Source organism: Lissotriton vulgaris, chromosome 3_1, assembly GCF_964263255.1.
Source record: "Lissotriton vulgaris chromosome 3_1, aLisVul1.2, whole genome shotgun sequence".
NCBI lineage: Eukaryota > Metazoa > Chordata > Amphibia > Caudata > Salamandridae > Lissotriton > Lissotriton vulgaris.
The window spans coordinates 92067878-92094625 of NC_141689.1; the positions used below are offsets into that span (position 1 = coordinate 92067878).

The window sequence follows — 26748 nt, forward strand, 5'->3', positions numbered from 1 at the left end:
TTTCTCCATCCCTTTCCCTACAACCACCTATGCACCTGCCACACATCCCTGCGGCTGCACGGGTGTCCATTGTGCAATAGTGGCTTGATGCGCGGGGCAGCGTTCGGAGGCAGAGGGTGGTTGGTGCAAAGATCAGGACAGTGCATTTTTCTCGGTCACGAGCTAGTTCTGTAACCCCTGTGGTTAAAGGAGAAAGTGATGGACAAAGAATCAGATGTGGCCCCAAAGTTCTACTTTTATATTATCTCCTTCCAGAGCAAGTTTGGAGTACCCTGGACAGTGCTGCAAAGTACCTTGCGACACTTAAGGCACAGGTTAAATATTAGCAATCATTTTTTATGGATTTCCACTTTCGGCCACAATTCCAAAGTATGCCGTGTAATTAGATCTTGCACCACATGCTACAGGGACAATGGGGTATAGGGAACGCCTTACTGAGCCCCCGCTTGTCTCGCAAGGTTATAGCCAGCACTATATAAAACTCAAAATAAGAATAATGTAACTGGAGTCTGCCCGGTGCTGATGAGATCATTACACTGCATCAGGTGATCTCAAACGACCAAGCTCACACAGACCACGCCTGGCCTACCTTTACAGCAAACATGGCTTAAATCCATGGCGTGGTGCAATCTCGCTTCCAAACCTCACGAGTTAGGTTTTGACAGCCTCTGCCCTACCTAGTTCCCACACACTCTCGCCCTAACGTGTTTGTAAGAAACTGCACTGCATCGCTACAATCAAGATCAAGCATCAGCAAAAGAATTAGAAAAACAACAAAGTTCAAGCAAAGAAAGAAGGCACTGCCGCACTTTATACAAGAAACAAGATTCAATCCATTCAGTGACCTGCAGTTGTATATTCTACTAAAGTCGACGTCTAGCCAGAAGGCACACAAATGCAGTGCTTTAAACTTAACTCTGCGGATGAAGTTCACATGTTTGCACAATCTCAGGCAGGAAGAGAACAAGAATTTGCAATGCAATTGGTCTTGCATTTACTAGAGTTGGGGCTACTGGCATTGTAAATGACAATGTCTTTTATTTATGTGTCCTTTTTAAAATAGATAAATAAAAGCCATTGACATTTACAATGCCAATAGCTTAAACTCTCGCAAATGCGAGACCTATTGCATTGCAAATGCGTTCGGTGCCCGTGCTATAAATGTTTTAGAAAAGCATTAGGAGAGAGTGTGTCCTGCCTGCAATGGCAGGAAGGACAAAGCCATTTGAGAAAATAGTGCTCGGAGGTTGTAAGTAAAGCCCACAAAGCAACAACACACGTAACAGGGGGTGTCGCCATGGGAGGGTACAAAATGCGACAAGGCGGTACTAAGGAGGGGCTACTAAGCCTATTGACCAATGAACAGCCACAGTTTACAGTGGAGACAATGACACAAACCAATGAAAAATATGTCGGGAGAGTGGGCGGAGCTTTAAGTCCCTACCTGAATACAGCATGAATCGCAGACCAACGCATGCGCTGCCCAGGCTCGACTAAAAGAGGCAGACCAATGGCAAGTGTATACGTCCCGGCAGTCTTTGCTCTTTTCAGAGAACAAATTGTTACTCTTCTGGAGAGCACCCGGATAACAAACTGAAGTATGTTAAAACAATATCACACAACTTATTACTAAAATAAATAAATGATTAATTTGGTGTTCATTACGTACACTTTAGGTAGTAAGTTGGACTGTCCCACCCCTATGTAAATGCAACGATACAGTACGTTTGATTTTTTTTCTCAGCAAGGTACATTGCTAGTGCCTGGATACCCATTAACAAAGAAAGTAATACCTAAAAAGGATCGTTATATCCAGCGTAATGCGGTCTCATCATACACATGACCACACATTCAGACAAAAAAACAAGACTCATCTCTCCAATGTATCAAAATTAAAAGTATCTTACCCGTCTCGCTTCAAAGTACTGTTGTCCAATATTTTGCCCTGTGCAGGAGAAAAAGAAGAAAGTTGAAAGCTCTCTTCCACACCCACCTCTCCTCTAGTTTACTACTGCAAACCTCCCCATTTTCACCTGCCCTCTCATGTCACCCTGTACCCTGAAATCCTTCATTGTGCTACAGCAGGAAAGACCATTGGGACAAACACTAAATTCCAAATACTAGCCATGAGTATTCATCATGGCAGAATGTTTGGCATTCGACTAAAATCACATATGTCCTGGGAGGGGCTAACACTCCCGCTGGCTCAGGGTGGACTTGGAGTACCGGACCTAGCCCTCTATGCTTTCTGCGCACTGGCGCTATTCTTACATCATTGGAGGTTTCCCACTACCTTTCAACCTCATGTGGCAGTCGAGGCGAACAGCGAAGACCCAATACCACTAATGGTGGCTCTTTATCAACCCTACAAACGACAACACGCCACCCTAAACACGGCAGATACACTGCGCTGGGCGTGGGTCAGGCTTCGCAACCATGCAGGACAATCGATATTATATGCACAGTCTATCACACTCGCCTAAAACCCAATGCTGCCTATACTAAGAGATAGGGGATACACTACACACGCGTGCAACCTGGGCTGGGTCACATTCGCCGACATATACCTGAACAACAAATTCATAAACCCTCCAATGGTGGAGCCGGGTGAGGAGGCTAATTTCTCAGACTTATTGTTATATTACAGTATCAGAGGTACATGTCGACAATTACAGGACACACTTCCGTCCCCCTGACCCCCCATCCCCCTCCCCCTCGGTCCCTCTCCTGACCCTAAAATCCATTCTTACTAATCGCTCACCTAATAAATGTATCACCAGGCTTTACAACTCCATGCAGAGCAACTACCCGTTCACACAGCCAATGGCTTTAGCGGGATGGAATACAGATCTGGAGGATCCAATTCCAGATGATCGATGGCGGTTCTGCTGCGGACAGCTAGAAATGCTGTCACCAAACTACAGACTGCGCCTCATACAATTTAAATACTTGCATCATATATATAGAACGCCTATGAAGCTTAAGCGCATGGGAATCCACCCTGAAGCAAATTGCTCCACAAGTATGGCTCCCAATGCTACATTTCTCCACATGGCCGGCAGCTGGCCTTCAGGACGATAACTGATATACTAGAGACCAATAACACTCCATCACCTAAAGTGGGTCTTTTGGGTTATGTACAGGGAGCCCCAACTGGACAGTGCGAGTGATTAGCCATCCTCCTGCTGCTCGCCAAGTGCAGGGTAGGGTAGCGATGCACTGGGGCAAACGCCCCCCACCCCTCCGCCATTAAGACATGGATCATGGACACTACGTTTTGTCAAGAACAGCTACAAAGATATTGGGAACTAATGCCATTAACATCCAGGCCCAGAGAGATTTGGGGATCCTTCTTGACTTGGTTCACGGTTTACAACTCAGCCCAAGACGAAGCTGCTACACTCACTCAGCGGTCGATTAACTTAACTCATTGTCCATTTGGTACCCTAAGGCATGTTTCCTAGGATTATGTTGCGAGGCATTCCACAAGGTCATCATAGTCTATCATATTGTGTAGTGTGCGATCACACAACAATGCTCTGTTCTATCTGTATGTGATAACATATATACCTTTACGCGTGATGAAGCTGTGCTGCTTCCTTTGTTAGTTTTTATTTGTTTCTGTTCTGATGCATTCGTTGCATTTTTTTTTTCACAACAATTTTATTAATGAAGATGAGCATATGAAATAGAGTGGCACCCCACATTCAGGATGGTACCACCAGACATTTTGATACAATCACAACATAGGACTGAGCGTCCAATCGAGGAACCAATGTAACTCAAGGATACAAGGAAACATTTACCCCACCTTCATTTTTGTCAGTTATCCACCCACCCAACTCCCAGAACCCTCCCTGGAACCCGCCCTAACCCCATGCATGTGTGTACAGACTATGTTGATGTAAGTTCTTGACGTGGCAATGGTATGTGCGGGAAATGGGTTTCGCCGGACCATATGGGGCTAAAGGTCCTCCTCTTGTTCCGCCGGGGGATCCAGTGTCAAGCCCCTGTAGTCCGCCCACCTCTTCCATACCTTAAAGTGCTTGCGGGGGCATCCCCGTGCTTCAAAGATCGGTCTCTCCAGACCCATACAGAAGTCCATGCCAGCCTTCCATGCACTCAGGGGGGGGGCCTCACGTCCTTCCATGCTCGGGCTAGGTCTCTTTTGGCTACCACTAGCCCCAGGAGGAGCAGGTGCCGCTTATAAAAAGTGCCACCAACCCCCTACAGGATGTGCAACAGACCCAGACGGTGAGTACGGGGGAGGGTCCAGCCCAGCACCTCCGACAGGCATCCCCATACACCCCTCCAGAAGCCAACCAGTCTGGAGCACGACCATACTGTGTGGAGCAACGTACCCACCTCCACCCCACATCGCAGACACTCCGGGGACCCAATCAGGCCCACCTTCCACAGACGCTCACGGGTATAGTAGGCTCTATGAAGAATCTTGAATTGTATGAGTCGAAACCGTAGTGCTATAGCCGCTCCCCTCGGGGATTCTAAGGCCTCCCGCCAATCATCTTCATCTAACGGACCGATATCCGCCTCCCAGGTTGTCTTCAGTGGAAGAAGGGTGGAGGAGCAGTGGGTGACCATTGTCTGGTAAATGCGTGAAACTTTTTTATCCCCAAGGTCACCCATGAAGACCTTCGCTTCAATCGGGCTAAATTCAGGGAGTGAGTCAAGGTTGGTAATACTGGGCGTCAGTGCATACCGGAATTGTAGGTATCGAAAAAATTGAGATTGGGGCATATCGAATTCGGTACTAAGGGCCTGGAAGGACTTGAGCGTCGTCCCGGACATCACATGGCCGAGCTGCGAGATACCTATTGCGTCCCAGCCATCGAAGCCTGATAGCTTAGACAGTTCGGGTAGTATGCCGTTACGCCACAGTGGCGTTTCCGCGGTCAGTCTGCCCCACCAGCCCATGCGACGCAAGGCCTGTCGCCATACAGCGAAGACAAGTTTAGTAACCCTCGGCAACGAACGACGCAGTCGGGGTGAGTAGAGGATGGTGTGGAGCGAGTTATCGCCCATCAATGTACGTTCCAGGGCATATGCTGGATCCCCACCGTCACCATACCACCATTCATTCAGAATGAGAAGATGAGCGGCTTGGTAATACGACTGCAGATCCGAGGTGGCCAAGCCCCCACAGTAGGTGGACAAAAAACACGTACGCAGTGCCACCCTGGCGGCACCCCCAGCCCAAAGAAAGCGGCCCAACACTGAGTTGACCTGCCTAAACCATTGGGGTGGGATAGGATACGGATGATTCTGTAGTTGGTAGAGTAGGCGCGGGAGCGCAACCATCTTGAAAATAGCAGATCGGCCAAAGATTGACAGGGGCATCCGAGACCAAGTTTTGACATCCGTCTGGACCCGCTCCCAGACAGGCAGCAGGTTACGTTCCCAGGCAGTGTCTGCCGAGTCCGAAAGAAACACCCCCAGGTACTTCAGACCAGCCGTAGCCACTCGCAACCCCGAAGCCCAGGGATCTGTCACCGTGCCTCCTTCTAGCACCCATAGAGTGGATTTATGTAGGTTTAGGTATAAGCCTGAAGCCACCCCAAACAGTTGCATAACCTCTAGGACACGCGGGCCTGAGCGCTGCAAGTCGGTAAGAAAGAAGAGGACATCGTCCGCGTATAACGCAATCTTATCCGATAGGGTGGCATTCCACACAAAGCCCCGTATCAGCGCATCGCGGCGCACTCTGGCAGCCAGGGGCTCCATGGCCAGTGCAAATAAATAGGAGGAAAGAGGGCAACCCTGTCTGGTCCCTCGGCCAATGTGAAATGTCTCCGACACCGCCCCGGCGACCCGCACCGAGGCTGTGATATCCGTATAAAGGAGCTTGACATATGACAGGAAAACTGGGCCCAGGTTGAGACAAGTCAGTAATGTAAATAGGTACGACCAGCTGACAGAGTCGAAGGCCTTGTTGATATCGGCCAGCAACAACGCCGCCTGGTCCCCTAAGGCCCCAACAGCGTCGATCGCCGCCTGCGCGCGTCGGATATTATGTCGCGTTGCCCTGTGGGGCATAAAACCTGCTTGGTCCGAATGGACTAAGTCTGTGATATGTGGAGCCAGGCGGTTCGCCAGGGCCTTGGCCAAGATCTTAGCCTCAACATCAATTAAGGAGATGGGTCTATACGAGTCATGGCTATCTGGGGGTCTACCAGGCTTCTGAAAGACTACTATTTCAGCATGGCGCCAGTCCCGAGGGCAGTACACCCCGTGCACGCGCCCCCTCAAGCACCCGGCGATAGTGTGGCCCCAGCTGTACATGAAATTTTAAAAAAAATTCACACGGGTAGCCATTCGGGCCAGGGGCCTTGCCAGCATTGAGTTGCCCCAGTGCGTCTCCCAGCTCTTCAGCCGTGAGGGGTGCATCCAGGGCCTTTTTGGTCTCGTCCGACACCGGTACAGGCGGCAACTCCGCGAGAAATCGGGCCAATTCGCCCTCAGACAATTGGTCGCGTGGGGCGTACTGGGCTGTAAAGTACGTGGCGAAGCTCGTCGCCAACTCGTTCGGGTCGGTCAGGACCTCCCCATTGCCGTTCGTGAGACCTGGCAGCATGAGGGGTTGGAAGTTGTGTTGGCACAGTCTATGGAGCATCGAACATGACTTGTCCCCCCATTGGTACACCCTACTTCTTGTGGCCAGCCACGCCTGCTTGGCTTCATCCATCAAGAGGGACGCGTACGACTGCTGCGCCTGCAGAAGCAGCCGTAGCCCGACTTAATCGCCTCCCTCGCGGTTTTCCTGCTCCAGGGTCGCCACTCGCGCAGCCGCCTCTGTAGTCTGTTCTCGACGCTTCCGACGGGCCGCTGAGCACCATGCGATATCCATCCCCCGTATGGTAGGCTTCATAGCCTCCCACACCACTCCTACATCAACACCCTCTACCAGGTTTTCTCGCCAATAATGGTCTATGGTTTCTCGCAAGTGTTTAGTATATGCCGGTTGCAGGAGATGCCACGAGGACATCCTCCATCTAAACGGCTGCCGTTTCCGGAGGAGGTCTACTCCAACTGAGACTGGGGAGTGGTCGGATAGGCCCCTCGGCAAGATGTCAGCGCCCTTCACCCTATACAAGCATTCTCTAGGCACAAACACACAATCCAACCTCGAGAATGAACCGTGTACAGCCGAAACGTAGGTATACTCACGGGCCGTAGGGTGCATATGTCGCCAAGCATCCACCCAGCCCAGCCCCTCACTCATTGCATGCAATCTGGTGGGTGGAAGGGAAGGGGGGGGGGGTCACGGTCACCTCCTGACGCCTCCGGCGATCCACACATATGTCCATCACGTCATTCCAATCTCCCCCAATCACTGCCAGTGATCCGGAGACATCTTCCCACACGCATTTGTTGCATTTTAATATGATACTTGGTAACATATCTGTATATTGCATCTATGTACTCTTCTCTAAATGCTAATAATTTCTTTTTAAAGTTACTTTTAATGAATAAGACGTGCGTTCAGGAGTTCTTGCAGCCCAAGGCTATTTTGGGATCATATGTGTATACTTGTTTTGATGTGATGGTGATAATGTGTGATTTTAAGTTTCTAAATTTCAAATTGTTTGCTAGAGTTTTACCTGCCCTGTGTTTACATAGTTTTTTCTGGACCTTCAGCCAAACAGTGGAGCTGTTTTTGCCCAGAAAGTTCTAAATGACAAAAGTGAAGCTTGAGTTGTTTTTGATTTCACTTGCAACTCTGAGATAGAGACTGAGGTGTTGATATTTATCCAAGCTCTCTTATTCAATATCCAATTTTATTTGTCATTAATATCAACTGAGAATTGAACTGTACATAGGGTTGTTCTAATGCATTTATTTCAGACTAATATTAGTAAAGCCGCATGGTTTAATTTGCTCTTATGGGCCACGGTACTAATCATTACACCACTTAAAGGGGCTATCTGTGAACCCACATGACTTGTAACAAGCAGCACAAATTGTTATTTGGGATGAGGTCTAAAAGAATTTTAAAAAATCTAAAAGAGTGAAAGTGAATGGCAAGCAGCTGGTTCGGAGAAGAGAGGACATCTCTGCAGCATCATTATATGAACACCTGCCTCACTGCTCAAGAGCTGAAATGCTGTGAAACGCTTTATTTGTCCCTAGATCTTTACAACTTGTGCTGATTTATGGAAGAGGAAACTAACAAAGGAAGTGTTTGGTGAGGATGACTCAATGTGATTTACCCTAAGATGGGAACCTCTTTGTCAAACCAGTAAACACAGATTGCTTCTTGGTCTAGGTTTACGTTCACTTTAGACTACAAAGTTCAAAATCTTTAAAATCATAAGATTTTAACATTAAATCAGTACTTTGTGGAAACAGCATAATGAATTTTTATTAGGCAGTGACGAAAAACAGGAACATAGAACAATTAACAAATTCTATAGCAGCATAGAATCCGGTGTGATGGAACTCTCCCAAAGCAAACTCTTGTAGACATTAAAAATAAGGCAGATCAAAGGCCCTCTGGCAATCATAACCATTTAGTCATTCAAACATTTAACCTTATCCTGTAGAACTGTTGTCAATCAGCCTTTTTTCAACATCAAGAGCAGAAGACTGGGAAGTCTCACTTCCAATGTACACAGGAACAACATGTTGGGAGATACTTTAATAGAAAAGTGTGTCCTCCACCAGAAGTTTTGTGAAAACTGAAACTATTACTCAAAGCAGCAGTCAATCCACAACATTCCGAGACAAAGGGAACACTAAGACCATTTGAATATGTACATTCTGTTAAACCCTATTTACACTCACAAACACACAACACACCACCCTTTCTTTAAATGAAAATCAGAGAAGAAATATTTATAAAAAACATTCAATAAATGTGACCCAGGAGTTATATTGTCCTCTTACAAAGGGATGACATGAAACATAAACCAAAAGATAAATAGTCTCTCCCGATGGAATCTGTAAAATAAGCAGGACTTCCACCCTTCCTGGCTACCTAGTCTTATGTAGCATAATCCATCGACTACTTCTGCACCTCCTGGACGCCTTGCGTAATGTCCCACAAAGACTTGAAAAATTCTCATATGAACTTCTCCCTTTGCTCTGTTCTCTCTTCACTGTTTGCTGGCTGAACAGTTTCTGTAATGATCCACTTTGATTCAGTTTCAAATATATCCATCCCCATTTTGACAGCATTCCTGATCAATTCTATCAGTTTTAAGGGTCTAATAAATTGAGGTGGTCTGCCCGGTCCCTACAGCGCATTTGCCACAACTAAGTCTGCTATGTTAACTCTCGACCATCCTAAAGTTTTGCTTGATTAAAACTTCACTTTTCAGTTTGTTGTCTAATCACCTTCTTTTTCCAATCACTGCTGCGTACAGTATAATTCCGCACATTCTTTCTATTTATTCACCTCATTGTGTTGCCTTTTATTCCTCTAAATATTTCCAAATTAATTCTACCTGCTTTAGAGTCTGAGGACAACATAAAGGCTCCACTTTTGCATTCATTTCAACTCTCCAACTGTTCTTAGCACTCTTGGCCAAAATGCTTCTTTTTAAGTTCTGTTCAATCTCTAACATTTTACTGGCTTGCGGGGGAAATACTCAAACTATACATACCTTACTGATGAGGCCTAAGTATACCACAACTGGTAAGTGGCCTCTTGTACTCCTGTCTAAAGGATAGCTGGCTCGACTGTTTGAGCTGAACTGTTCCTAATGGATCAGGAGCAACACGGATTTCGCAATGGCTGGTTTAAGTCAAGAGTGACAGTGTAATGAGATGGACTGGAACGTGTACCAGAGTGATTACCAGGAGCTGAGATTAAATCAGGCATTCCTTTTATCGTGGTTATTCTTTGCTTCAGATTGATCTTTAGCCAATTTTAAAGAATACCACTTAACTAACAATTATGACTCACTTGAAGTAAGATGAATCCTATGGTCCTTCAATAGGGGTTTTCTCTGAAATATTAAATCTAGAAACTCCAAAATCGTGGAGCCAGTATCTCAGACCACAGATATCGCCGCCCACTGTGGACCATGTTTACAACAACCATAGGATACAGAGGAACCTTCCCTTGGTACAGCCCAAAACAACTGTCAAGTGACATTTAATTTCTTATAAACTAGCCACAGAACTCTGTGATCCCCAGAAATGTTCTCTCACCCTTCTCTGGTCTAGGCATCCATTCAATGGTACCTATATGTTTATCTTCCTGATGTCATGCTATAATCAATTGTACAAGGTATACTTGTTGAACCTACACTTCTTTTCTTTCAAAGTCAACCCTCTTTCTTTCTAACGTAAGATGAACACTCTAACTCTAATACTCCCCATCTATTGTACCAAATAACACAATGCCATATTTAAAAAAATACTTCCCAATATACCTTTTATAAACGCTAAAAAAAGACATATGTAGCATAAACCAATCCAAATGGTAAGTGGACACATCTAAACACAACATAAAGCATCACAAATGTGGTTCTTTTTAGTAGCTGTAGTACAGACAATGGAAGAAACTACATGGTTATGTTGCAAAGGGGAACTTTTTTCACAATAACATAGTTAAGCAACTCTCTGAAGTTTTGCACAATCTTGCATCACCACTGTATTTGTGAGCCACCACACCTTGAACCAACCAATCATTTGCTTCCACATCACCCCTCACATTTTTTGGGAAAGAGGTTTTTACCTTACTCAAGCAGGTCTTGCTGCCTCCCCTTACTTTGTTTAGTGCAGGCTTCTACTCAAACGGCTAAACTTATCTACAAATATCCTCATAAAATCCAAATGGATTCAAATTCTCACATGCTAGTCACCTGCACGAATATACGTGTACTGGGATGTTTTTAGTGGAGCCAACTAAGACCAGAGAAAATAGATAACATGCAACCACTGCACAGCTTCCACAAACTGCAGCATCTAAGTCCAAAGACCCTTTCAGTTCAATGGATATGTTTGCGTAACCACTTGGTCCCACATCAGGTTTCTTCAGAGGAGTAGTATTTTTAACATTTCCCTCAAAATTCTCATTGGATACTAAGGTGAAACATGCACCACAATCATATTTACACACGACATTTACCTTCCCTGTATCAACCGGTTCCTCTAGACCACACTCGGCCTATAACAAAATATCTTCAAATTCCTCTTTCACTTCATTGTCTTTCAAGCCATACTTGCTACTCCTGCAGTACTGTCAAAGAATGATCTTTGCGTTTGCAGAATGTACCTTTAATATATACATATATTATTATGTGATCAAGGGCTCCAGGGCCCGAAACACGTCATGGCGGACAGAGGGATGCACTAAAATAAAATTCAGTAAATTTACCTACATGGGTCCGGTTCGTTCTTTGTATCCTGTGGCAGCGGATAGCGAAACTAAGTTCTTGGAATATTATAATATATATATTTCTCACACACACACACACACACCTTTCTGTTTGCCAAGTGAACCACATTTGTACATCTAAAATTCTGACTTCGACATGTGGGTGTTTTTTTTCCTTGGGCACTTCTCTTCTTTTGACATCCACATTTATAGACATTTTAGCACTTTTATCCTTTTTTCCATGTCTTCCATACCTGCTAAGGTGCTCAACTCTAAGCAACCAACAACGCTTCTTTCAAGGGCAGGTCATCCTTAACCCACATTTTTTAATGCGCCTTGGCAATGAAACACTCAAGCATAAACTGATTCCTACATCCATGCACCAAGCTTGCAAGATGATGCTGGCTTTCTCCCAGCAATTACTGCTCCTTTGTGTAACCTTACCCACTAGAGTCATACTTAAGCAACTTTTTTTAAATTGAGAGTAAAAAACATTAACCGTAAACTAGGACCTTGCAAGGTGTAACTCAATAGCCATTTTGAAAACATCTAAATAATATTGCTAAATAGTTAACTGTTTTTTTAAGTTCCAACAAGCTGTTCACCACAGGATCAATGCACTAGGCCCTTCATCAAAGTAGTGCAAATCCAGTCCTTATGGGTATACACTGCTAGCTAGCATTTTGTAAGCAGAGAGCCCCTCCTTGAAAATAGTACACAAACTGGTGGTCCATGATGAGTAGGACCTTAAGTCACAAGGATCCTTAGTCAGGCAACATTTTCAATGCTCTTGACTGCTGGAAGGCAGGGTAAAACCTTAAGGTAAGTATTAACACTGTTCCACGGTGCAATGCCATGTACTGTGTCTGTTTTACGCTTGGAGTCCACTTCATGAATCTGAATTCAAGTCAGATTGGCATTGACTGGCCAACTGCTCCTGTCCAGGGTGATCATTTTGGGTGGAGACCAGTTTGCTTATGCATTCTGTGCCTATGCCTCTAAATGGTTGGCATTTGAATCTACATTGAAAGACAGCAGAACTTTTTCATGGCCTGGGTAACAAGCTTTTGTTTCCCGCATTTCAAGCTGATCTTTGACACCTGGTTCTGAAACCCCTGGCCTTGCATCACATACTTCCTCAGTGCATTGCATCAGTACAGGACCCCTTCGCAACACCAGGAGCTGGCCACAAGAGCTCTTTAGTTCACTTCAGTCAGAGGACTGCAGCTGCTGTAGACACCAAGATGCTGTCATTTTTCATACAGGTTTGAGGTTGTTTTAACCCCTGATGGCAAGTTGAACATTAGGTGGACTCCAGCGTGGACCTGGTTATTCTAATCTAGGTCTTGGGCTCAGTCAGACATGGCTATTTCATCAATAGGTGGATGACTTCAGCATTTGGCGATTCTGGTCTCTTCCCTGACCTAAGAAGCCATGATGTGATCCAGTTAGTGAACTGAGCCGATGGACAATCAAATGCTTATTTTACTGTCTCCAGTGACTATTACTGTGCTCTGCACTTCAATCTAGAAGAATTGCCATATTGGATTTTGGGCCCTCCGCCATGTAAGTGGTATAGTATTACTGAGAGGTACTTTCAATTTGTTTGCTGAATTAATGGCTTTATTTTCAGAACAAAGTGGAGTTGTGCTATAGGACTTCCAAAAATAAATGTTTCCAGTGGGTGCCAACTGTTGTAATGTCATTGAAGTTGGATGGTAATTGCAGCAATAGTACAATGCCTCTTCTAACCCTTAACTTCTCTTGACCGTGTGGAGTGCCGAATGTATGGGAAGAAAAGCAGATTGGGTGAGGCACGCGACATTTTACAGAAAATTAAAATGTACATGAATAAATATCGACACCTCAGTCTCTATCTCAGAGTTTCAAGTGAAATCAAAGACAACTCAAGCTTCACTCTTGTCATTTAGAACTTTCTGGGCAAAACCCACTCCACTGACAGTCATGTGCAATTCTACGTATGTACTATATGGAGCATGCTACGCTCCAAGAGACGCTGCAAATACACGCGCACGCAAGCCCGCATCATGGTCTGTAATCCTGTAAACAAGGCAAATCCCTTCCAGTTCCAACACCCTTTCCCAGTTGTACAGTTCACAAATGTGCCACCGTTTAAACACTCACTAAAGCTGTGGCAAGCACTGGTTCTCACTCCGAATGACAGTAATCCAGCTCCGCGTCTGCTCGCACCCGCCCCAGGATGGTTAAGCCTGAGTGGAACGCCAAGAGTCTTAAATCCTCTAATTAGGAAGTCACAAGGTCTACTCACAGATCAAGAAGTATTAGGATACTAACTGATAAAGCAGTAAATGCTACACATACAGTGGATGAGTCCGACTTGTCCAGAATACACAACTCTACTCCATAAGTTTTACTACTTACAATTTCAAACCATAACATAAATAATACAACTCTATCATCATGACACTTTCCTATCCACCGTTCGTCTTTCCTGAGTTCATTTATGACTAACAAGTGAAGGCACTATATAAATGAAAGCCCTTCAAGTATCCTTTCCTTGCTTAAATAAAAAGCGCTACTATACTAACAACATTTCTCAAGAAATGGTAAGCTTGTAGATGTTCTAAGTTCACAAAGTGAGGCATCAAAAGGAAAGAGTAATGTTTAAAGCGTTATGTGCATTTCTTAAAAGTGACCTCTATAGAGGCTGCATAGTTTTGCAAACAAAATATGCAAATCGGAAAAAATTTTAACCTGTCAAAAAAAGAAATATAGTTTAAGTGAAAACTCTCTGGGGGAAGCTGTGAAAGCATGCATCTTCCTTGAGTGACTTCACTACTTGTACAATTGCAATTTTTTCTTTCTGTTTGTATCTCTTCCTGTGTGACTTTACATCTTCAACATTTGGAATTTTTCTGTTTGTATCTTTTATGTAACATATGTAATCCTAAATCCTTATGTTTTGCAACTAGTTCTTATGTAAAGCGCTCTGACACCTTCGGGTAAAGTCCGCGCTATATAAAATTGCATTAAATCTGCTGTATTTAAACACTTTCTCATGATCAGGTCTAGGATTGCAAAACAGGTGAAATCTGTTTTTTGTTTTGTTAGCAGATCGAATTGCGCTAAAATAAAACAAAATGGCTGCCAAATAGAATTTTTGCAATAGACTGCAGTTTCAGGATGGCCAAACAGAATGGGCCTGTGTAAATAGATAATTACGACTGACAGCCCATTCACCAACTGCTCTGCTTCCTCATCTTGGACCAATTAGTGACTGATAGGATGGGTGGGCTGGTGGTAACCTTGCAGTGGTTCGTTTTGGGCAGCTGATCACTGGAATACGATTGATTTGTGCTTCAGCTTACCATAGAATTTAAAAACAAAAACAAATAATAAATAGTAAGTGCGCACACCGCTATTCCAATAATTCACAATATCCCATTGCTTCTTTACTTAAGGCCAGATGTACTAAATGAATTAGTGGATGCAAACTCCGCAAATCGCTAAACGGCACAGTTTGTGACAACCATATATATATGGCAAAGGAAAATTCACTTTCCTCACAAACGTTTGGGGATAACCTAATCAGATAGGACGAATACCCGAAGGCTCAATTTAAACTCATTAAACGGTATGAGTTTCTTCCTCCCGCCGCACGTATACACAGAAGAGTTCAAGAACTATAGAAAAGCCAATAACTCCATCTCTATTACTGAATACTTTACTTCCATTGGGGATAATGAAAGAGAAGCAAAGGCAGTAATTATTTTGTTTCCTGATGTAGGAACTTGAGAGATAACTGCCATCTGTTGTTACTAACATTTGGTCCCTGGGAAATAAACCATGCAAACTAGATGCTTTACTAATGGCTCTTAATTTCCTTGATTGATGTTTGACATTCACCACCCTATTCAACCTTGACTTTATTTCTGAACAGGTTCCTCTTGATGCAAGTTCTCAGAGAAGTACTTAAAACATGCTTAGCAGAACTCCACCAATCCTAGACATGATTCACGGTCATCTTTGGGACTTGGAGGGGCTTTCTTAATAGCTTACATGAATTTTCTTTTTAGGTTTGATCCCTTTGCAGCCAAATTCATGGCCAGGATATGTAAATATGTTAACATGTTGTTTAGCAATCTTACACTTATTTAATTCTATAGTCAAGCCCTTTTTAACTAATGCCTCGAACACCTCTTTAATCCTTAAATCATGGTCTTTCTTATCATATATCACATCACCAAAATGTCATCCTGATATCACACTGCCCCAGCATATCACCAAATGAGTCTTTGAAACATCTCTCCCACACAAAACGGGATGCAGCGACATTTAGAACATGCAAAAGACGATTTGGTGATGAGCTGAAAATAGGTCCAGACTGGACAACCATTGAGCTTAGCCAGTGAGTGAAATAATTTAAATCAATCCTTGGCAAAGGACACAGATCAACAATTATATTGTCATGGAGGAATCGCAGATCCACACAGAAACATATGTTCTCACTGGACTGGTGAATCATGACTAAAGGAGAAATTCACTCTGACGCCTCCAAAGGTTTAATTACATTTGTTTCAAGCTATCTTTTGAGATAATTTTTTCACATCACCCCTGGAATGTTTCTAAATTTTTGGAACCGTATTAGCTTTAAACCTAATAGGATGTGAAAAACCTTTTTAATTTGCCCAGTCCAGCTTTGAAAGTTATAGGAAAATTGCTTATAAACACACTTTTTGTGTCATCGCTGTCACTAGAAAGAACAACTTGTTTGGCAAGTGAAAATCCCCTTGGTCTTTCAGAGTACTGATGGAACATCTGCAAATATGATAGGTCTGTATCCTAGCATTTCAATAGAATCACCAGTAGAATTCTCAATATTAATAACTGTCAGTTCAATTGAAGAACCTAATTTCAGTACAACTATGTTTTCCAATTCATGTTGTGCAATAATCTAATAAATTGATCCAGAATGTGCTGTCATTTGGATCGATATTCCACCAAAGTTAATCCAACATAATGGTTTATTCCACTGATCAGGCTTTATGTTCAATACAACTGCCTTGTCCCGTTTAAATATGTTGCTGTCCAAAACTTTGTCATTCTCCTTTTTTTTCCTAGGTCAGTTTCATCAGACACATTCTTCTTACCTTTTCTCCTGTACACATGTGCGAAATGACAAATTATGCTGCCGTCCAAATGTTTTGACTTTTTGCTGGAAATTTTAAATATTTTACAGTGTGTTGTGTGCCTCCACACTGATAACCTGACAGACTGATTTGTTTTAATTTTGAGGTTTGAGTCTTCTGTTCTGCCTAATCAACACAGGATCCCCCAGGAACTGGTACAAATTATTTTAGCGGAGTTAAATTCAAACTACTTGCATCAGCAATTCTCTAATCTTGCTCAGTAAAAGCAGGTGGATAAAATGCTGCACAATTACAAGTTTCTTTGTTCACGTTTATTTTTATGGAGTGGTAAAAAATAGGAAAACAAAGTCTCTTAATACATTATAAATATGAGAAAAGAAATCACTAAATATTTGTGACTTCACCAAAGAGATAAACTTTCAGTTTTTAGTATACACTTACAACCTGTAGAAGCGCGCTGCTTGGCAACAACCGAGCATTCACTTAGCCACCTTGTGCCTGATCCAAAATGTCATGTCACAATTTGCGAAATTATAAAATTGGGATTCCAGAAAAAAATACAGTCAGTTTCTCCAATAAGAAAAGCACAACATGGCACGGCTCTGTTACTCAAAATATAAACACCTTATCAAATCCAATCACAGTTCCTTCGGCGGTAAAGTTCTATTGTGGTTCAAATGTGGGTCCAAAGGGGTGCAAGGACAACCTGTAACCAAAAAGCATAGTGGCTCTCTAGGCACATCGGGGCAGGATACATTCTTCGACAAACATCGCTGTCAGAGAGCTCCATATGAAACCTCTCAGCTCCTTCTACTCTACATAACATTTGACCCAACTCCAAAGAATGTCCACAAGTAAGCATTCTAAAATAGATATTGAAAACATACCTACATTTAACAGACACATACACTACAGCAGGCTACTGCACGGCAGCACAGAACCACAGAAAAAGCCCCACTAACTGTGGGAGCAGGTGGTCTCCTGGGTAACAGACAACCATGGCTCCCAATGCAATGGAGGAGATCCTTGAACACCTGCTATAAAGTCATGGATGCGGTATTAAGAACTGGTGGACACATCACACTGCTATTGAAGTGCGTGAGGCGCATGTTATGGCTGCAGGCCAGTGACGCCAAGGCAGCTTATGCCCCATGATCCTAATTTTGAGAACATTTCCTAAAAGATACGAGGAATGTATCCTTTTTAACTCACAACTGCAGGCAGGGGTGTGGAGTTCCTAAAGGGCGACGCCCAGGACATATTGTTTGGGTTCAAGACAACAAGTTTTCATGTGTAAGCCCAACCCCTTGCAGCATAATCCGCTGTGGCTGCAAGTTTACAGTATCACAGGGAAGCGCATTGTATGCAGTTAAGGTCATTTTGGTACTCGCTTTAAACTAATGGTTCATTAATGCAAAGCTTTTATTATTAGGGTGAGCGTTCTGAGGAAATGTTGTAAGCTCGGACTGCACTACTGACAGCGGTTTCAGTATAAACATGTCTACACATATTTTCAAAGTTTAGCAGCATGAGGCTATGTATAAGGCTCCCAGAGTGTTCTCTGATGAGATGCAAATACCTGCAGAAATTTGAAAGCAAGATGGATGATTCTTGGCTTTCGAAATAAAATATTCACAAACAAATGCAACTCGAAAAAAAAAAAACATTTGCTAAATTACTGTAAAATTGTAGGCACTATTTCTTTGCAGCATCATTTAGAAAAGCACCATTTAGAAAATGTGTTGATGCATGCTAGTATTTACCAAAAATATAATAGAAAATCGATGTAACCATTTTAAACAAGTTTATGGGTAACAAAAAAATAAACAAGCATTTGCAAAGTCAGCAGGTCTGAAATCTGTGGTCAGCCCTTAGGTTTTGTCAATGCAGGTCTTGTTTTGGCATGCTTTTTGTAAAACCTTATTGGTGTGGGAGCTGCCGGGCCCTCACCATTATAACACGTTTTGGCAAAATGCACAGCAACAAAAAAGAAACACTGACCTCAAACTGCACACATTGCCACATTAGTTCCTGGCACTGAACAAAATGACTGTGTGCCAATAGGCTCCTTGTGAAAGAGCAGAATTCTGTCACTCATAGTGAAGCCAGCCGATAGATAGACAAAGAGAGAGATAGAATTTTAATGAACACAAAAGTTCTTGGTTAACACAAGACCTAATTAGTGGCCCAATTATTAAAGAAATCTCAAAAGGGCACCCATTATGTATGCCCATGCGTTAGTGCAGATTTAGGATTTCCATGAATTCACAAGAATTTACAGGAGTAGGTCAAGAAATCGTAGTTCTAGAAAATATTTGTGCACTGCATTTTAGCATGAGCTAGCTAGCATGTGTAGATTTGCTCATGCGAAAATCTGTTGAGCATTTGCAAGTTCACTTTCCCTCCAACAACCTTGTTCCCCAACCCTGGAAGAAGTTTTACGTCTGCCATTGGCTGGAGAAAATTTCCAACCTTTCTAAGTATGGGAAAAGATTAGAGAAGAGCTGGTGAAAACCTTTAAAACATGCAAGTCAGCAGGTTTGCACAGACTCCAAAGCGCATTCCAATCCTTGAACTATTGCTTTCCACTACCTTCAGCCCCAGTATGGGCAACCTATGTCATCTCCTCTCACTTCCAACGGGGACTGTGAGATCCTTGCTACCTTTTTCATGAAAAAGGTAGACAATATTTACAAAACCTTTCCTCATAAGGTGGCTCCAGTAGGTCGGCCTATCCCCTTGGCCGTCACCAGCCCATCACTTTCCACCTTTCCTGTGCTCTCCCAGGGAGCCATGCGGCTTATCTGCAACAAACTCAAATCCGGATCTCCGGCTGATCCCCTCAAACCCAACCAATTTAAGATCTTTTTACCGCAGCTTTTGCCTGTGTTTTGTGATCTCATAAATCTGTCTCTATCCACTGCTGTGGTCCCCACTGCCTGGAAACGTGCCAACATGATCCCACTCATCAAGAAACCCACATTGGACGATTCCAAGCCAGCTAACTTCCGTCCCATCTCTCTTCTCCCTCTGACAGCCAAGATCACCGAAGCTTACATTAATTCCATTCTCTCCAGCTACACTGACACTAATAATTTCCTGTACTCGTCTCAGAACAGTTTCCGTCCGCGGCACAGTACCGAATCAGCTCTTCTGGCGGTCACTGAACATCTGCGACTGTCTCTGGATTCTGGAGGAACCTCTGCCCTGATCCTATTGGACTTAAGTGCTGCATTTGACACTGTGTCCCACCAGATTATTTTGCAGCGCCTAGAGGACATTGGCATCTGTGGCCTGGCCTTGGGGTGTCTCTCTTCGTTTCTTTATGAAAGACCCTTTCAAGTGATCGCCCACCTTTCTGTTCTCAGACGCACACTGTGTGCCGGGGGTCCCGCAGGCTCTGCCTTGAGCCCAACCCTTTTAAACATCTATATTCAACCTTTGGCAGCGGTGGCAAAGGGTAGGGGTTCAACTGTGGTCTCCTATGCAGACGACACATAGTTAGTGATCGCACTATCAGATAACGCCGCACGAGATGCCTCTAAGTTCAAAGAGAACTTAACAGCTTTCGTGGACTGGATGACATCGAACTGCCTCCAACTAAACGCCACCAAATCGGAAATCCTGCTGGTGGGGAAAAACACTCATCTGTGGAGTGAGCAATGGTGGCCTTCCGCCCTTGGCTCCCCACCTATACCCAAGCAGACAGTCAAAATCTGGGCGTCTGGATGGACAAGGCACTCTCCTTCCAGCATCAAAGCAAGGCAGTGGCAGTAGTCTGTTTTGGACTCCTTCGTGGTCTCAAACCTTTGTTAGGCTTCTTTGAGCCTAATACTCGACAGGTTATCATCCAAGTCACCATACTATCTAGGCTGGATTACGGTAGTGTTCTATACTTAGGTGTTAACAGAGAAGAGACACAGTGCCTCCAAAGAATACAGAATGCGGCTGCCTGACTACTGGTTGGGCTCCCCAGGACCTGTTACACTTCGGAGTTCATTAATAGACTTCACTGGCTCCCAGTGGAGAAGCGTGTTCTTTTTAAAGCACTGTGCATTGCCCAGTGTATCCATAACGCTCCATACCCTGAAATCCTGGCAGACCTCCTCATACCTTATACGCCCACTCGTCTCCTGCGCTCTGTCAACCAGCATTTGGCGACCCTGCCGCAGGTTAAGAGATCCAGAGCCAGAGGACACTCTTTCCGAGCTTTGGCTCCCAAACTCTGGAACTCCCTTCTGGTTAACATCAGAAGCATTCCAAATCGTGCTGCTTTCCGCAAGACCATTAAAACTCATCTGTTCTCTGAATAATTGGTTAAGTCGTTCCTCGGCCCTGTCAACTATCTTTTGTCTGAGCTTAGTGCTGGGGCAGTCATGCGCTCTACAAATATTATAACATAACATAACATGAAGCTCGAAAACAGTAGATGTAGGACTCAAGTACCCATGAGTCCAGACAAAACACACCAATTGCAACTCTGAGAAAGTAATCTACCTTATTCGGTGTCCTTACAACCTTTTATATACAGGGATGACTACCCGTAGGGTAAAAATATGGATAGCAGTAACATCAAGTGCAAAAGAACTACTACGAAGTTAACAACACACTTCATAGAGCAAACCACAGAGTAGGAGATATTCATTGGACAGTACTGGACAAACCATTTATTCCCCAAAATGCTAGAAATAAACGCAATACTCCTTGTAAGGGGGCGGAAATGGTTTTATTAGATCCAGAGTGAGGGAAACAGACTCAAAGATGATATTCCCTGGTACCAGTTGAACAAGCTCTGAATTATGATGTGGGAATTGGAAGGTCATCCTTTCCTTTGCCCTTGACTAAGCTGTAATAGTGTAGAAATAGCTCACAGTTCCTGTACAGACCTATAGCCCATTTGAGATACTATATAACAAGCATTGGCAGAGCCAATAGGTCTCACCTTTGGGACCTTATAAGTGTTTAGTTATCCAGCACAATATCCTTGGTGCAACAACATCAAGTGTTGCATGGCTAAACACTTATAAGGTCCCAAAGGCGAGACCTATTGGCTATGCCAATGCTTGTTTTGAATGAGTGGCTCGTGCAGGTATGCACTGTGAGGTAGAGATGCTGTGAGTGCTTTTATAGGAGCCCCTGTGGCATTGTGCCTCTTCAAAACGTATCGTGGGTCTGGTGTAATACTTTTAGCCCCTATTCCCGTCTTCTCGCACTCAATGCATCCTTAAATGTCCCATGTACAGCCGAGGTTGACACTCCTATTACCTCTGCCCTCCAGTGACACTTTACCTGTCACAGAAGGTGGTGGACGTGGTGGAGGACATGGTGGTGGTGGACGTGGACGTGATCGGCGTGGTGGTGGACGTTGTGATGGTGGTGGTGGAGGTTGTGGTGGTGGTGGACGTGGTGGTGGATGTGGTGGTGGTGGACGTGGTGCTGGTGGTGGTGGATGTGGACGGGTAATGTGCCAAACTACACCAACATCGCAGCACGACTATTTTTGTACCCCGTGCCTACCAAAAATCGAATGTAGCCCACACGCAAACTAAAAGGTAAAAAGAAAGTGCCAACAGTCATTATAAAACCCACTGTGTTCTGCAGTCAGTAAAAGATCCAGTCTCGGGGGGGGGGGGGTGTGGCCAAAAGTGGACAGAGTGGCAACAAGGAGGGACTACAAAGCCTCCGGTACAATCATTACACTCTGTTCAGCATATTCAATGACGCCAACAGACTCCCACCAATGAAAAGTGAAGGCGGAGCTCAGACATGACTTCTGGAATCTGATCGATTCCAAGAAACCCTCGCATGGCGGTGCAGCGCATGCTCGCTGCTAACGCCAGGTGAGACCTAATAAAATATGACCATATGACTTTTTGCTCCTCTATACCTACTGCCAAACATATATATTTATTATTAAAAAATATATGACAATCTGATCTTTAGCGTCTCTAAAAAACTGCTACAGATACCTGCTGCCAAATATACCTACCAGAGAATACGGTGCAATTCTATAAATATAATCATGCCAGATTGACATATATTATAGATTATATAATGACAGACACGGAGGCGCGTTTTAGTTTACCTACAATAGAGTACGCAGCACATTAGATTAAGTGTGAAAAGACTCATGCAGGAAGTGAGGAATCATGAAAATTGAACACACAAAGTTGACAGTCTAGCTTACGGCAGAGTCCAGGAGACGGAAGTGTTCAGACCGGAACAAGGAAGGGTTTAACATTTGTTTGACAGTAAAGTAGATAAAAAGGCAGGGAAGCCCATGCCAGTGCAACTATGAGGATCGGCGAGAGACACAGACTGAGTGGCACTCATACCTTTCAGGAAGTAAGTGGGTCTAAGGAAGGGGGTGACGGCGCTGGCGGCGATCCTGCTGCTTGGTGGACAGTTGCTGAGTCTGGGCGAGCTTTCTGTCGTACTCTACAGCTGCAATCTCGTCCAGATGGTGTGGCTGGCAGTCGTGGAATCGCTGGCAGCATTATGGTGCACATCAGTTTTTTGATGTGGAGCAGTGTGATCAATAATCATGCTCCATGGGGTGTCACAGACCTGTACATCCCTAAAGAGAGAGAGGACAAACGTTCCTCTATTATTACTGCTAAGAGGAGAATGTGCTTGATGATTTGTGTGTTTTTTGTTATTTATACAGAGTGTGACTACAGGGGGGTGCTCCCGCTTGCACTCCATTTTGAGCATCTTGATGAAACTTAGTAAGAAACCATATACCATACTCGTGCTCTTATTAATTTAACCAATGCCACCGTTTTCCCACTTTAAACTGGAAGGGCAGCTTGAGTGATGTGCGACTATAATTTTGGATTGAAGTAGTCAGGTGATTTCCTAGATTAGGACTTTAAATTGCATGTGATTAAGGTATAATTTAAAGGGGTGGTCTTCCCTTTGTACCTTAATCAGGAGATATCTGCATATACATACATATATACATGTCTTTTAATGATATTCTGAAAACTTGGGGTCTTGTATAGTTTTGGATTGGTTTGTTTCTATATTTATGTGGTTCTCTGTCTTTTCAGTACCATATGAGAGTGTCTACACAGACATTGACAAGCCAGGTCATTATATGGAGTACCACGCATCACGAGAAATCATATTCTCGCGAAGATTTGGTTATTTACCGGGAAAGGGATTCTCACAGAACAGGAATCGCTAGTCCTGAGGAAGGCCGAAGCGACCCTTTATGGTCGATGGTAAAGGCCAAAACATGTCGACATAGTAGCAGTACAGGAGAAGAAGGGGGCCCTAATTTCACCTAGTCTATCTCCGAATTTTATCTTTTAACCCTGTCCAGGGAACCTAGGAATAAAGAGTTGAGAAAGGGTATCTCGGAGTTAGTTTTTAAACTCAACTTTTCACTGTCTTTTTGTCAACTGCATGGATCCCAACACATTTATGTTTGCTATGTCATCCCCTCCCATCAATTAATCAATCAATCATTCTACTTATAAAGCGCGCTAGTTACCCGTGAGGGTCTCAAGGCACTGAGGGAGGGGAGCTGCTACTGTTCGAAGAGCCAGGTCTTGAGGAGTCTTCTGAAGGAGAGTAGGTCTGGAGTCTGCCGAAGGTGGGTAGGGAGGGTGTTCCAGGTCTTGGCGGCGAGGAAGGAGAAGGATCTGCCGCCGGCGGTTGCTCGTTGGATGCGGGGGACAGGGCGAGGGCGAAGCTGGCGGGTGGGGGTGTAGAAGCTGAGTCGGTCATTGAGGTTGGCTGGCCCAGTGTTGTGGAAGGCTTTGTGCGCGTGGGTGAAAAGCTTGAAGGCGATCCTCTTTTCGACGGGGAGCCAGTGTAGGTCTCTCAGGTGGGGGGGGTGATGTGGTTGCGGTGAGGGACGTCGAGGATTAGGCGGGGGGAGGCGTTTTGAATGCGTTGTAGTCGTCGCAGGTGTTTGGCCGGGATGCCTGCGTAGAGTGCGTTGCCATAGTCTAGCCTGCTGCTGATGAGGGCCTGGGTCACAGTTCTTATTTCGGCGGGGATCCACTTGTAGATCCTGCAGAGCATGCGGAGGGTGTTGTAGCAAGAGGAGGAGATGGCGCTGACCTGCTTCGACATGGTGAGGGAGGAGTCGAGGATGATTCCCAGGTTGCGTGCATGGTCGGTGGGTGTTGATGCTGTTCCCAGCGTGGTGGGCCACCAGGAGTCGTCCCAGGCTGAGGGGGTGGATCCGAGGATGAGGACCTCCGTCTTGTCAGAGTTCAGCTTCAGTCGGCTGTTCCTCAACCATTCGGCGATGGCTTTCAATCCCTCATGGAGGTTGGTTTTGGCAGTGTTCGGGTCTTTGGTGAGTGAGAGGATCAGCTGGGTGTCATTGGCGTAGGAGATGATGTTGAGGTCGTGCTGGCAGGCGACGTGTGAGAGGGGGCCATGTAGACGTTGAACAGCGTCAGGCTGAGGGATGAACCCTGGGGTACGCCGCAGATGATGTCGGTGGCTTCGGAGCGGAAGGGGGCGGGGAGGTGGACGCTCTGGTTCTGCCGGAGAGAAAGTATGTGGTCCAGTCCAGGGCCTTCTCTTGGATTCCGGCTTCTTGGAGGCGTGTCTTTAGTGTGCAGTGGCAGACTGTTTCGAAGGCAGCTGATAGGTCCAGGAGGATGAGGGCTGATATTTCGGTGTTGTCTAGTTGGATCCTGATGTCGTCTGTGGCGGCGATGAGGGCTGTCTCGGTGCTGTGGTTTCTTCAGAATCCGGACTTGGACGGGTCTAGGATGCTGTTGTCCTTGAGGTAGCAGGTCAGTTGCATGTTGATGACTTTCTCAATGACCTTTGCCGGGAACCGGAGCAGAGAGATGGGCAGAAAATTCTTGAGGTCCTTGGGGTCTGCTTTGGGTTTCTTGAGAAGGGCGTTGATCACGGCGTGCTACCAGCTTTCCGGGAAAGTGGCTGTCTCGAGGGAGATGTTGATTACCTTCCGTAGTTGGGTGGTGATGGCTGCGTCTGCTTTGTTAAAGATGTGGTGTGGGCAGGGGTCCGACGGTTATCCTGAGTGGATGAAGTTCATGATCTTGCGTGTTTCGTCATCGTTGACGTTGGTCCAGGAGGTCAGGCGGTTGGTGCAGGTGGTGTTCGCTGGGGAGATGGAGTCTGGCGTGGTGGGGGCGGTCGTGTAGTTGAAGCTGTGGTTGATGTTGGCGATTTTTCGGTGGAAGAAGGTAGCCAGCGAGTTGCACAGTTCATGTGAGGGCGGGATGTAGTTGGTGTTGGCGCTGGGGTTGGAGAGTTCCTTCACAATGCTGAAGAGCTCTTTGCTGTTGTGTGCGTTGTTGTCCAGGCGGGCTTTGAAAGAGGATCTCTTGGCTAATCTGATGAGGTGGTGATGTCTGCGGGTGGCGTCCTTGTGGGCTGCGTAGCTGTCTGATATTTGTTCGTGTAGCCATTTCTTCACCAGTTTCCGGCATGTTCGTTTGGAGGTTTTTAGCTCTTCGGTGAACCAGGTGGCTTTCTTGCTGGTGCAGCTGTTGGAGGGTTTCTTGAGCGGGGCGAGGGTGTTGGCGCAGTCGTTGATCCATTGTCGTTGATCAAGGTCGGCGGGTGGGTTCTGGACGAGGGTGGTGGTCAGCTGGTCTTCGGTGACTTTGCTGCAGCATCGGCGGGACAGCAGTTGGGCGCGGTGGTGAATGGTGGGCTTCTTGTAGGTGAAATGGATGCATCGGTGATCGGTCCAGTGGAGTTCGGTGGTGTGGTTGAAGGAGACGTGGGGGCTTGTGGAGAAGATGGGGTCAAGCATGTGACCGGCGGCGTGGGTGGGAACGGTGATGAGTTGTCTGAGGCAGAGGTTGTCGATCAGCGTGGTGGAGTTGGCATTGTTGATGTTCACGAGGTGGAAGTTCAGGTCCCAGAGGAGGATGCAGTCCGTGGAGGTGAGTGCGTGGGTGCTGGCGAGGACAGCGATTGAGTCGCTGAACTGTGGCAGGGGGTCTGTAGACTAGGGTTCCTCTGAGGGTGGCATTGGGGTCGGTGTGGATCTGTAAGTGCAGGTGTTCGGCGGTGCGGAGGGTGTCCTCCGAGTGGGAGGAAACCTTGAGGGTGGACTTGTGTACGATGGCTATTCCTCCTCCAATTCCGTTGGTGCAGTCTCTACAGGAGATCTTGTAGCCGTCAGGGATGGCTTTGGCGATGTCAGGTGCAGAGGAGTCGTTCCACCAGGTCTCGGTCAGTAAGGCCACGTCGGGGACGGTAGGGGTCGAGCAGGTCCCAGAGCTCGATGGCGTGTTTGCGTGCGGAGCGTGTGTTCAGGAGTAT

General features: G+C 45.3%; 1 protein-coding gene across 4 annotated transcripts in view; it reads right to left on the reverse strand.

The window, feature by feature from the left end:
- ADISSP (adipose secreted signaling protein) overlaps nt 1–26748 on the reverse strand; it is a 360219-nt gene that overhangs the window by 321088 nt on the left and 12383 nt on the right. For all 4 annotated transcript variants that reach the window (XR_015309257.1, XR_015309258.1, XM_086960133.1 and 1 more), the window contains exon 2: nt 1908–1945. The gene's annotated coding sequence lies outside the window, so the exon portion shown is untranslated. The remainder of the gene's footprint in view (nt 1–1907; nt 1946–26748) is intronic.